This window comes from Pipistrellus kuhlii, unplaced genomic scaffold, assembly GCF_014108245.1.
Source record: "Pipistrellus kuhlii isolate mPipKuh1 unplaced genomic scaffold, mPipKuh1.p scaffold_m20_p_11, whole genome shotgun sequence".
Lineage (NCBI taxonomy): Eukaryota > Metazoa > Chordata > Mammalia > Chiroptera > Vespertilionidae > Pipistrellus > Pipistrellus kuhlii.
In genome coordinates, this window is record NW_023425416.1 from 33587035 (window position 1) to 33601792 (window position 14758).

At 35.6% G+C, this 14758-nt stretch overlaps 1 protein-coding gene across 1 annotated transcript in view; it reads left to right on the forward strand.

The window, feature by feature from the left end:
- KCNH8 (potassium voltage-gated channel subfamily H member 8) overlaps positions 1-14758 on the forward strand; it is a 267106-nt gene that overhangs the window by 180601 nt on the left and 71747 nt on the right. The gene's annotated exons all lie outside the window — the stretch shown is intronic.

The window sequence follows — 14758 nt, forward strand, 5'->3', positions numbered from 1 at the left end:
CTTGTGAAGACTATAACCCTCTATCCTAAAATATCTGCATTCTTCTCACAGTCATTTCCTGAGTTGTCTGTTTGTTAAGATTAGGGGCATTAATATGTTTCTGGCTTACGGAGTGCCAAGTGCTACTGTTCTTAATTGAGTTCAAAGTTGGAGATGTATCTCACACAGAAAGCACTAATTTTAGGGTGGCCCAAAAGGTAATGTGAGCATCCAAAAGAAAAGAGGTTCACTTTTGGTGATCAGAGGGAGGAGCTAACCTTACACATGTATGTATGTAAGAATGTAGATAGGTAGGTAGGTATTCCTACCTACCTTCCTATCTACAAAAATGCCTTCCTCGTTTTCCAGTATCATTTATCATTATTCCATTTATTACCACTAATTAAATATGGCATTTTAATCATAATTATTATGCATACAGATGACTGTTACTAGGTTTCATTTCTCTTCACTGACAGTCTAATTTTATGCCAGTGTTGCAGAATTTTAATTATTGTACTGTTTCGATTTTGGTACAAAAAGCAGAGCAGGCCATTCTAGCCATTTACTCAGATCAATATAAGAAAAACTACACCCCTTCTCCAAATCTAAATGGCTTTTTAATTGCAGTTCATTTCAGAAATTTACTTTGGGAAATTAATGCTTTTGTAACACAAAGATATTTTTATCATCCAAAGTTATAATAGTTGATCTCCTTAGTTAAATTTTTAAAAATATAATTAAGATTAATTATATCGTTTTATTCACATGGGTTACACATATTTCTTATTAAATTTATTTCTAAGTATTATAGTACATTTTTGTGCTTATGGATTTCTATACATTTTTCATTAACTTTGTTCCAGTTATTGGTATAAGAAAATCTGGTGACTTGAAAATAATATTTTATAGAAATCACAAATGTGTCTACTAAATTTTAATTGATTTGAGTTTTTAAGAAGATAATCATATAACCTAAAGTACTAATAAATTTCTCCCCGACTTATCTAAGTCTATGCTATTTTTTTTGGCTACTGGTTTGAGAAAATTATTTTATTAAATATTTACTCTAACTTCATTAAATTTTACTGAAAATGTATTTTATAAATCACTGACATTATTTTTTTATTCTTGGTACTCCACAGAGTCAAACCAAACTTTAAACCATAGCCTCAAAAATATTTTTCATAAAAGAACATGCTGTAATAGAGAAATTCTTAGCTAGAAAGTTAGAATCCTCTATTCTAACCACAGTCCTACTACTAATTAGCTGTATTATCTAGGAAATTTTATCAAGCCATATTTGTCCCAATTATCTCTGAAATGAGATACTTGACTGATTCTTAGTGAGTCTCAACCCTTCTTGAGTCACAGCCCTTTTGGAAAGTGAATGGGAGCTATAGATCGCTCATGATAAATCCATATGCTCACATACAACTGGTTTGCATAAACTTATGATTGTGTATTCCATGATGTTCTTTCCTGAACTCCTTGTAAGCAAAACAAAGGAAAACATCTTAGTGCTAAGATGACTCTAAGATTATGTTCAACTTGGAGAGGATTTAGCTAACAATTCCTTTAAGAAAACTGTCTTACTCCTGAAGCATAGGTATGCTGAAGAAATAATATCTGAGTCTGTTGACATGTCTTTCATAATAAGTTAAAACTGGGTCAGAGCTGCCCTAACTCAAAAGTAAAACATGTTTTACCCGTGAAATCCCTTTTGTTTAATCCACTTCATCCTAAAACTCCTAACCATTGGAGGATTTTAGCCACAGCCATTACACTTCCAATTTTATGATGCAAACAAGCTCACTAAATAATTTCACTTCAAATGTAACTTTTAAGAAATGTAATGACTTCTTAAATTGAGAAAAAGCAATACGTACCACTCTTTAAATGGGAGGGAGAAAGTGTGATTAAAATGTTCAAAATTTTATTTCTGATTCAGTTTCTTATTTTATCTGAAGATAAAATACTTCTAAGGTATTTCTGAACATAGCTATTTCTGAAAAGAGTTCTTTTACTCTAAGGTATTTCTGCATAAAAATGCACAGTTCTACTTCCAAAAATATGCAAACTGGGTTTTGTAGCTTCTGGCCTCTGTTTTAAAGAGTGAGTAGAGTTGACCTGATATGCCTTTATAAAATTACTTTTTATTGTAGTTTATATATTTCTTTCCACAAATCCGAACATAAAGCTTTTAATTCCCTGTGCTGAGTAAACATTTTAAAGAAATAATAGAAAATAAAATGTGCTTCAGGAAAAAAGACCAGAATGTCAGTATTTTTAAGTTAGTTACCTTTACCTATTTCCTTCCCTCACTAAATTTAAGAATATTGGATCCAGATAAAAAATGTTTTTAATAACAACCCTTAATGAAGCCTCTTCCATCTACCCAATAACTTTCAAATGAAGGGCAGGATAAAGACATAATGTTACATCTTAACCTTCACTGAAAATTAAGACCAACCATTTATTTATCATTACAAGAAATGAAAGCACTAAAAAGACCGGTAAATAGAATTGGATTTTTAAATATAATTAACAGGCAACTTGAGTTTTTTAAGAGAACCACTCTAATGGAAACCCTTTCTCCCATACTCACACTGTGTTCTTTGATTCAGAGAGATTAGGTATCTGAGAAAATGGAGCAATTTTTTCTCTACTGCATAGACATTGCTTTAAAACAGAATGGTAGTCCCCTCAGGCCCATTAGCTTTTTTATTCCAACCAAGAATATCAGAGTCTTTAAACTGTACAAAATTTCCCACCTTGGAGATGAAGGTAGGGAAAGGAGGTATATATGCATAACCCAGGGACACAGACAGCAGTGTGGTGATGGCCAGAGGGGGCAGGGGCTGACTGGAGATGGGCAAAGGGCGAGTGGGGATATCTGTAATAGTATCAACAATAAAAATAAAGTTCTAAAAAAGGACAAAAGGGTAAAATAGTTGTAGTTTTTAAAAATCTTCTTGGATTTATTTTAGTTCTGTATATCATTAAAGATTTTTTTCAAGGTTGTTTAAAAAAATTTAATGAATAAAATGGTAGGGGAAATTATCGATATTGACTAATAAGTAGAAAACTATAAGTTAAATGGGCTTTTTAAAATTTAAATGACACCATCAAATTGTAGTTAAAGTAGCACATATACCTTATAAGTCACACCAACTATGAAGCACAGAGAAAAGGACAGAAAAGGGGTCCTCCAAAAACCACAAATGTAAGAAATAATAAATCATTAAGCATCTTGATTTTAATGACTATTTAATGACATGGAAGTAAGTTCAGGCTATTTCAGGTGAAGAGCTGAAGCTGCAGACTTCTATATATTACCTGATTCCTATTTAGGACAAAAAGGAAAATGCACACACCGAGAGAGTGGAAATAAGTTCAATAAGAAGTGGAATTACTTGTGAAGTTATTTTTTCTTTACATTGTTAAAAAGAATTTATATCAAATAAATATCTAGCTTAACATTTATTAAGCACAAGCTACATGGAAGGTGCAACACTTAATATATTTGTGTGCCCTATCTCAGCTGATCTTTTTTTTTTAATATGTTTTTTATTGATTTAAGAGAGGAAGGGAGAGGGAAAGACAGAAATATTGATTGGCTGCCTCCTGCACGTGAAACACTGGGGATTGAGCCCACAACCCAGCATGTGCCCTTGACCAGAATCAAACCCAGGACCCTTCAGTTCAAAGGCCAATGTGCTATCCACTGACCCAAACCAGCTAAGGTTCAACTGATCTTTATTGCAAAATTGAGGCAGATCCTTTCAACCCCATTTCACAAAAAAGGGAACTAAGTTTGGAAAGTTTATTCCCTGGAGATTTGTTTTATACGTTAGTAAATATTTTTAATATATAAAAATGTTTAGAAAGAATATAATAGACATCTTTGGGAAATTATATATTTTTTAACAGTTTTCTATATTTGCTTAATTTCTATTTTCAAGTCAATGCAATATTACAGATAAAGTCAAAGTCCCACTAAAATATAATTCCCACTTGCACCTTCTTCCTTACTATTCTTAGATGCTTTTACTACATAAATGTATTAATAAAACAACTTGCTATTATTGTGTTTCTTTAACCTCCACATAAATCACTACAAATGGGAGTAGTAGTGGTAATAATAATACTGATGATAATAGTAGGCATACACAGAACTTTTCCTTAGTACCAGACACTGTTCCAGGTACATTACATGAATTAATTCATTTAATCCTGCTATAATTCTATGAGCTCAAAACAATTAGCCCAATACTCAGAAAATATGATTAAATAACTTGTCCTAGATCACACAAATAGTTTACACCAGAGCTAGGATTTCTTGCTTTCTTTAACTTTTTACATCCCACAGAGTTTAAAAATAAATAAATAAATAAAAACTATAATAATGTATGTAAATCCTATATATTTATTTTTAACTACTTAGTAGAATTCTATTTGACAATAAGCCAGTTTGCTCATCCTTTGGGTTTATTTATCTATTTCCTTACTGAGCTGTTTCGCACTGCTCACTATTACAATTGGTAAGCAATCAGCAATCAAATACAAGTTTTGTGCACATATGCAAGATTTTCTCTGGATAAGAAGCATAGATGTACACTTGCTCAAAGAGCATGTGTATATGCAGCTGTAGTAATTTATTATTTGGCAGTATTATATGCCTTTTTGCCCCAGATTTTCACCAGCAATCATTACCGGTGTCTTAAAAATTGTGAAAATTGGGTGTGGGGAGGAGAGTGGAGGGTATGAAATAGTGTCTAATTTTTATTTTCATTTCCACTTTCCTAAGTAAGATAGAATATACTTTCACAGTTTTAGGGGCCACTCTATCTAGTTTCCTCTTTGGTAAATTAGACATTTAGCTCGCTAATTTGCAATTCTCTTTGTTCATAAATAAACTATTTAATGTTGTATATTTTTAAATGTTGAAGTCTTTAAAAATTAATATTTAGATTATACGGGACTTTTAAAGTTAACTCTTCATTATTGATTTCTAATTATATTCTTGCTTGTCGCAGAATTTAGTCTATATAATACTGATTCTTTTGTGCTTCTTAAGGCTTGATTTGAAATACATTCTCTATATGTTTAAACAGAATAATTTCTTGCATATTATCTGTAGTTCAAGGTTTTACATATATCCATTAGAGATGAAACTGCTGAAGTTAATTATACACGTATTATAGATCTTTATTAACTATTAGAGGCCCAGTGCATGAAAATGCATGCACTGGAGGGGGATTCCCTCATCCAGGCCTGCCCCCTCACAGTCCAGGAGCCCTTAGGGACGGGAGGCCACCTGGCGATCAGGGGAAGGTGATGCCCCATACACCTCTGCTGCTGCCACTACCGGCAGCGCAAGCCTCGGCCAGCCCTGGTTACCTGAGCCTCCGGCGGCCCTGAGTGGGTGGGCAGCCTCCATCTGAGGCTTGCCTACACCTCGGGCCAGCTTTGGGTGGCTAGGGGGGCTGAGGAGACTGGGGGACTTCAGAGGTAGGTGTGGAGCCTTGCCACACCTGTCACCCCAGCAGGGGCATCGCTTGTGGCTGTGGGTGCTGCCATCTTTGAGAGTGGGGCAGCCAATTAGTATATTCTCTCCTTATTGGCTATGGGCACCACCATCTTTGCGATCACATAAGGATCAATTAGCATATTCCCTCTTTATTAAATAATATTTTATATCAAACATATATAGAAATTTTATTTGGTGCTTTTTCAGATTTCCATTCATTTTCCATAGTGTTTAATTTCCTTTTTATAATTCCAATTCCTTTTTTGTCTATTAGATCAAATTTCTGAATTGAATTTAAATATTTTAAATATACTCTTATTGTATTTCCATTTATTAACGTAAGTTCATCATGTACTAATTTTCTGCTCATCTAACTCTTGCAAAAGGTAAGTTATTTTCTCAGTATTTTGTAATATTTTTTAAATTTTTGTCATGAACTCCTCTTCAATGGACCTTTTAAAAAAAATTCTTTGCAGATTGAAGTATGAGAATAGCCAGAATTTTTCAGTTGTTTGGTATTTTCTTGTTGTCAAGTACAGCAGACTTATCCCTTGCCTGAGGATCAAATTTCTTTTTTCATTTCTTAGCTTCAGGATTCTTGTGCTTCATAAATAGTGTAGCATTAGACACCAACGCATACAAGGCACAAGTTTGAAATTTAAAAACTCTCAAGAGACCACTTTATTCAAACTCAAATTTCCTTGTCATCTTGTAAGGTTTGGGGCAATTATTTTCTACCCTTCTTCTTGCAGGTACCACACTTTCACTATCCCTGTTGTATACAGGCGTCAATTCCAGTATTTGTAGGATTTAACTGTTCTCTCTTGTGCATATACAGGCAGGAAAACAAGCCCACAGACATTATCACTCTAATGAGCTGCCCATCCTTGTCTCCCAACCAACAGCACATCAGCACCACCACCACCACCACCACCATAGTCTAAGCTAACAAATTTGCTACTTCTCAGTTTTACATATTTCCAGGTGTTTGTCAGAGAAGCTTGCACATTATCTAAGTTCAAAATCTTGCCAGAACCACATTAAAAATTTCTGAAGCCCTTCCCCACCCCCCAAAAATTATAGCCTAAATTCCAGTGCGATTTTGTTATGTTTTGTTTGAAATATAAGAATAATTGTAATTCAACCCATAAAAGGCGAGTTGAATATGACTTAATTACTCAAGACCTTATTTGCACTTGGAATGTCTTTCTGAGGGAAAATCATTTAGACTTAAGACTCCCAATCTCTAACTCTTCAAACAAAATTGTCCAATTACCAGGAAAATAAATTATGCTTCTGTCTTAAGAAGACATCACTAAATGTGCTTAATATGCAATTATTTCTTCTGAGTTACTGTATTAATCATAGTAACTCTTTTAAAAGAGGTGACAATTTAATGAACGGCAAATTATTTTCCTAAGAGTTTATAGATAGAGAGAAAAATAAAGAGGAAAGGAACTGTCTTTGAGGTTGTTTCATTTAAACCTTACAAAGTTTCTAATATTTACTATAAAATAAATACTTGTTGAGGCCTTAAGGACAAGGTTATGAGCAATAGAAAGAATATAAATTTAGAATCTGACTTTTAGAAGTGTACTGTGTTGTTAGAGGTGATTACAGCATCAGCATAAGCACTGAAGAATAGCAGGTTCGATTCATGGTCAAAGAAATTGTACCTGGGTTGCAGGTTAGATCTCAGCCCTGGTCAGGGCAAATGTGGGAGGCAACCAATGTGTCTCACTCACATCATTGTTTCTCTTTCTCTCTCTCATTATCTCTCACACACCCACATCAGTGTTTCTCTCTCTCACCCTCCTCTTCTTCTTTCCCTTCCACTCTCTCTAAAAATCAATGGAAAAAAATATCCTCATTTGAGGATTAACAAAAAAAAAGTCACAAGGTGGGCACAGAATTTTTTTAAAAAAATACTAGAAAATAGAAGTGATTCTAACTGAATCTCTGTGAAGATAGTATTTGAACTGGGTTTCCAAATGTCAGTACTATTTTGGAAGACGATTCATCAGAGAGCATTTAGGTGACGGATACAGTGTGAACAAATGCATGGAAGTAGAAACTTTCACAATGTACTTGAGGATCAGTGTGAGTGGAGGAAATGCGTTTGTTTAGAGTAGAAAATTCTTAAGCAGCCAGGGTCACAAACTAAAAAGTCCAAATGAGAAAGAGGAGAGCATATGGGCTGAAGTGGGGCAGGTATTGAAGTAAAGGTCAGTGAAGTTATGTTCTGAAGGAAGTGGAGAAACCAAGTCCCATCTGCAGGAACCAGCCAGGACCTGACTCTGGCACCAACATTGGTAAAGTGTGACATTTGCTTTTTTCTAGAGAATTTGGGAATCAGAACTTTTTGGTCAATTGCAATTTCTTTGGTAAATACTTCTGACATTTAAAGATTGGCAAATAATTCAGAACTTGAAAAGCATAGTGTAAACCAAACAAAATACCTGTGGGCCTAAGCCCACAAACATAGGTTGCCTATTTGCCATCCCAGAGGCAGAGAGACTAAAGAGAGGGATAAAACCAAAATGATGGGTTGGAAGCCTCCTTGAGATGTGCTGACGTAACCCCCAAGACAACAAGGCCAGAGAAGGCACGACCTCGTTCATATAGAATTTTGGGAATTTCATTACAAACTCAAAGGGAGAAACACAGAAAATACTTTTCATGATATTTGCCACATGATTTAGTCCTCATGAAAAGGGGTACACGTGCTATTTGTCGGAAATTGGTCTCACACGCTATAGACTTGCACTAATGAAAAGTTTTCCTGTTTATTATCCTGATTATGTGAATTATAAAGGGGTATCAAATTTATAATTTCCACTAGGATACTTCCCCATTTGAGATTTTTAAAAAATATATATTTTATTGATTTTTTAGAGATGAAGAGAGGGATAGAGAGTTAGAAACATTGATAAGAGAGAATCATGGATCAGCTGCCTTTTGCACAACCCCTACTGGAGATGTGCCTGCAACCAAGGTACATGCCCTGGACAGGAATCAAACCTGGGACCCTTCAGTCCACAGGTTGACGCTCTATCCACTGAGCCAAACTGGTTTCGGCCCCAGTTGAGATTTTTATAAACATGAATATAACTCAGAGGTACATAATAGGAAATACAAGATAATTAAACATTTCATTAAACTAATTAGATATCTGGCCTAAAAAATTGCAATGTCTCTTCTCTCCTCTTTTGTCATGTGTGAACATGTTGGTGTTTGCTTTGTATTTGTTATTTCTACAACTAGCCACAAACAGAAGAAATAATTAAGATCGTGTTTCATAGTCTAAGACTCCACGGAGGCTATTGACGAAATCTCTTTGTTGATAAATCTTCTTTATATGGACAGAAGAGTCATTTTGGTTTGTTTTTTTGCCATTGAGACTCGTCAGAAAAGACGAAGACAAAACCTAATTTCATTTCCTCAGACACTGAGAGCCCATCACTCCATTCCAGATAAAAGTGATTAATGAGGGCCCTCTTCTTAAAAACAGTGGATTTGTATCCCAGGATATGGGTCCATGCCCCTGCTCCCTACACCAAAATTAAACAGGCTGGCATTGGATACCAGAAAATTCCTTCCATTGAAATACTAAAGACAGAAATAAAAGTTAATGTAGCTTTTGAACTCTATGTCTGTTCTCTCTTATGAAGGTATCGGAAATTAACCTTCAGCTTAACAGCTCCCTGTGAACCCATAGATGGTCTCACAGAGTACGATTCTATATGACAGTTCTAACGAATGTGAGTTCTAGGTTCAGTCTTCAAAGTCGGCCTCCTCTACTTTGCTTCTGTCAATTTGCATGTATAATATTAATTACCTCTCTACTACAGTGCTATCTCCTTGCCTGCAAAAGACAGATAGGATTAGGTACTTCCTGGGGTTGTTGTGTGAGTTAAATACGAAGGCTCCGTACATGTCAACTGTTAACTGATGCCACTGCTCCTGTTGTTTCAGCTGTCATTATTGTTGTTATTGGCATGCAATGGGCTATTAAAATCTCTTTCACAGCAGCTGATTTTATTGCCAGGAGTCTGTATTTACAATATTGAAGCCAGTGCCCAAACTGCCTGCAAGTCTTTACTGAAAACCTGTTACTGCTGGTCAGGGATTACAGGCCTATTTTTAGCAATCTTTCTAGTTTAAAATGGAATTCTGTCAAGGTTGGCTTTTTTGAATGTGACGCACAAAAAGGAGGGCAGTATTTCTAATTTTATCACCTGCCCATAAAATCATGTTTTAGTACTGGGCTAATTCCATTCATTAAAAAAAAAAAAAAAGTACCAGCTTAGGTATACAGATTGCAAAGCTATTCAGAGGCTGAAATGGTATATTTGGGAATAAGCAGTGACTCTTTCTGACCCACTCAGGAGTAACCTATAAAATGATTTCAAAGAGAGTCGATTAGCATGTGATTTATATTAGAGTATATCATAAGTGAGGGTAATGGTTCCTGTCTCCATAACAGTATTTTATAGGTTTCATTAAAAAAATGTTTTGTTTAGCACTAGCCAGTTTGGCTCAGTGGATAGAGCACCGGCCTGTGGACTGAAGGGTCTCGGGTTCAATTCTCATCAAGGGCACATGCCCAGTGGGGTGCATACAGGAGGCAGCCAATTAATGATTTTCATCATTGATGTTTCTGTCTCTCTCTTCCTCTTCCTTCCTCTCTGAAATCAATAACAATACATTAAAATGTTTTTTTTCATAACAGTGCAAATATATTTTCAAAAATCCAAAAAATAACAGGATTTTATTATTGGTGTAATAGGATTCTGAAGAGTTAGATATTTTTTAATGCATAACCAAGCATGATTTTGTTGACAACTGAGCATATGTAACTCTGTGATTTCTCTATCAACCACATACCTGGTGAATGATGTAAGCAAAGCATGTTATGGTAGTCGTGATTTACAAATGTTATGGCCAGATTGAGTGTGTGTGAGAGAGAGAGAAATTCATTGCCACTGTCAAATTTTAGAATTTAGTATTCTTTCAAATTAGTAATCAAACTCTTTTTATTCTTTAGAGGGAAAGGATTCCATATTTGAATGGAATTATTTTAGCAAAATTTTCCAAGTCAATAATTATATTCAGAAATAGCAATCTATTGAAAATCTTTATTTAATCAAATATTAAACTACTTTTGCTAAGTAGATGTTCTGATCCTACCATTTTGAACTTAAAGAAATTCCCATCGTATGTTCAGTAATTTGGGCATTCTCATTGGAATAATAGCAACATTTCTGAGTTCTCAGCTAGAGGGTGCTTGCTAGAACTTCATTATACTAATACTGGAGGCCTGGTGCACGACATTGTGAATTGGGGGCTGCAGGGTTGGGGGGAGGGGGGTGTACCTCAGCCTGGCCTGCACCCTTTTGCAGTCCAGGAGCCGGCAGAAGGACATCCTTAGCACTGCCATAGAGGCAGGAGAGGCTCCCACCATAGCCACTGGCGCAGCTGTCAGCCCGGCTTCTGTTCCTCCTGTGGGAGTGCACTGACCACCAAGGGACAGCTCCTGCATTGAGCATCTGCCCCCTAGTGGACAGTGCGCGTCATAGAGATGGTTCGTTCTGTCATTACGTCGATTTGCATGCTACCTTTTATTATATAGAATAATTTTTGGATCAAATACATATACAGCAGGTTAAAACAATTATTTTGTATTGCCTTTTCAAATTTCTATTAGAATTATTTTTATCAAGACAAGTTCTTTTCTACATAAATGTTACACCTAAGGTTTAATTCATCAATATGCTTTTTAATCCAGAATCTGAAAAGATGTGTTCTTTTATCAATATAACATTTTTACCAAGCCAAATTTTCTCAGTTTAAGGTTTCAAGATCTAATTTTTCAAGATTTAGTACTCCATCATTTTTTGGTCAGCAAAAAATTTTACTTTGTACAATTTGAGATGTTATGATTATTTCTGTGTTGAATTTCCCTCTAATCAATGTTTCCTGTTTTCAGTGTTTCTAAAGAATGTTTATTTTCAATCAGGTTGTTTTGGGAACTAACCAATTTTAACATGCTCTGTTTTAAATACTGTCATCTGTATTTATCTCATATTTCTACAAATCATGTTTTATTGATTGGACAAAATAATTTAAACATGTGTTTATTTCTTTGAACAAGAAGCCAAGAGTATAAGAAAAAACAAAAGATGGTATCCAGATTTGGGAGGGGGGTCCAAATGGCATTGCAGTCACAATAGTGAGTCAAAATATCCTCCTTTAAATTTGGATCAAATACATATACAGCAGGTTAAAACAATTATTGTATTTTGTATTGTAGACACCTCGGTGGAATCACTCAGGAGACATGATTTTGCTAAGTGACAGTGAGACCTTTGAGATATTCAATATATTTCATCCTCTGTCTACATTTATGGATCATTTGATTCTAACAACTAAATTTCCTCACTGACGTGTTCATTTTTAGTTATATAAATGATATATGATGAAAATTGTCAACTTATCTTCTAAGTTAGAAAACTAATTTATTTTTGAATAATATGGTTATTTATGAGAAGTGATAGAAGATTACTGCTTAAAATGCTGCCTTCTTTTCACCTTTTCTGTAATCACACCGTAGGCACCATGACAGATGTTTTACACAACTGTCTTTTTCAATCCTCTCAACAACAAAAGAGGTATTTTTAACTTCACTGCTTAGTTGAAAAAGTTGGGCTAGCTTACCTGAAGTCAAAAAGTTAAGTAGTGATGTGGCTGCAGCTCAAGACATTCTGCAAACCCAAAGCCTGTTTTATATACATGGCAAGAGCATCTGTTTAGAAAGATATGCTTTATCACTTAACAAATACACTGAGTGGCCAGATTATAATGATCTCTGAATGCATAATAATATGGCCACTCAGTGTATGTGTATTTGTGTATGAATTCATGGATGGGTGGTGAATGAATTTGTGCATGGTTAGGGTCTGGCCAGGGTGCGGGGACAAGGGCGATTGGCTGGCCTGCCTGCTGGTCAAACTCCTGATCAAGGGGACAATTTGCATATTAGCCTTTTATTATATAGGATATACACTGAGTGGCCAAATTAATATGCATTCAGAGATCATAATAATCTGGCCATTGAATGTATGTATTGAGTGTATGTTCAGTAATTTGGACATTCTCATTGGAATGAGATGCTATACCCTGAGCTAGGCTTGGGAATCAAGTCTAGCTCAGGGTATAGCAAAGTATAAAGAGATCATAATCCCTACTCTCACAAAGCAGCCTGTCTAATGGGAGCTACAGGCAAATAATCAAATGAGGTTAAAGTGGGAGATAAAGGAGCAGAGGGCTAAAGGATTGATCAATGAAAATGAAAAAATTGAGCACTTGCATACTGAAAAGTGATTGGGGATAAAAAATACTTTCTAAATAAATGCAGCTGAGAAAATTTTGCAATATCCTGAAAGGTCCTTAAAAATATTTATGTGGTACATCATATTGTTGATGATTTATAATGATTATAAATTATTACTTATGTTAACAATGTTTATAAATATTGGAAATGCTGTCATTTTATAGAGGAAGAGAGTAGAAATAGGTCTAAAGGATAGAGAACCAGAAAAGGTAGATTGGGCTCAATACCAGACTTAGAGAAAGAGCCAAACCCGTGACAACAGATAAATCATGTGTTCCTGAAACCTCAGCAGTTGGAACTGGGTTCTCCACCAAGACCTGGGCTTATCAGGGCCCTAAGTGCTGAGTTTTTTCCTGAGAGCCCTACCATTGCCTGGTCATGCTACTCCTGTTTCCATCCATTTTTGCCCAACATATTGCTGTTCATGGATTTCCCTGTTCCCATTATTGTGTGCCTCTTGACACCTCTGGTATGCACCCAAAGTTGCTCAGCTTTCTCACTGAATGACCTACCAAAGCTGCCCCATGGAATTTGAAACATGTTTTCCAGAAACTGGACTAAAAATATACCATCTTATAGAAACCTAAACACATTTTCTTCCCACATTTTTAGGGCAAGGCTTAGGCAAATATGTAAATAAACTATATACTGTACATTGATTGCACTGTGAGTTAAACCAGCTTTTGTGAACCTGGTTGGAGACTAAACCATTTCCACTGGTTCAAACCCATGAAAAGCACATTATGGTTGCCAAGTAATGGATTTGTCAGCCGAGAGTTGGTGTCTATAGGTGAAATTAAAAATCAAATGTGAGTTAATGGAATGGTTAAAACATGTTTCAGAGTCAATATTTAGTTTGTCAATATTTTTAAGGTCTAAGAAATTACATAGGAGAGTGGATTCTTGTAAGAAAAACAAAAGCTATGGAGTCTTTAATTTCTTCACACCATAGGTCTGACCTATATAAATACAGTCTTCTGCAAAGTCCACAAGAGGGTAACCAAAGAGTTCTATTCTTGGAAAATGAAGTGTTGGGATGTTTGTGAGAGTTCAGTCTGTGGTTCCAAAAAGCTCTATATTACCCAACCTTTTGCATGCTCAGACCATTAACACATCAATTTCCCCCAAATACCTTGGCAATCATAACTAGAATTTCTATGAAGGTTTGTGGGGTGATGATGAAGAACATCACAAAAGCTTTCATGCTCAAAATAAAAATAACACCAAGTCTCCAGACAATGTGTCCTAGATGAAGGTGGCTGTGAGCAGAAAACAATATGGGAAGTTTCCACTTGCAGGTGGAGGGAAGAGTAATTACAGAGAAAACTCCACTGGGCAGCCATTGCTCTGAAAGAGATGAAGTCAGTAAGGAGTGCACTGACGGACAAGAAGGGCGCGGAGGTGACACAGCATATTAAAAAGTGGAAAGACTTAGCAACTCACACAAACCCAGGTTCAAGAGCTGGTCCTTTTCCTTAACAAATGTCTGCTCTTAGTCCTGTTTTGCTTTCATCTAAGCGCTAATATTTTAATATCAACCTTTTATACTATAACATTTAGCTTTTAGAGTTATAAGAAATTAAATTATACAACATAAGATTAAATTATATATAAAGTATTCAACACATTGGGAGAATCAATGTATGGTCTCTAAACACAAATGTACAAATAAGAATATTACAACATACCATCTATGTAACAAAAACCTAAGCCACTGTTACAGCAGAATGACCCGTCACTATAATGTGCACTGACCACCAGAGGACAGATGCTCTACGCAGGAGCTGCCCCCTGGTGGTCAGTGAGCTCCCACAGGGGGAGCACTGCTCCTCCAGAAGCCAGGCTCACAGCTG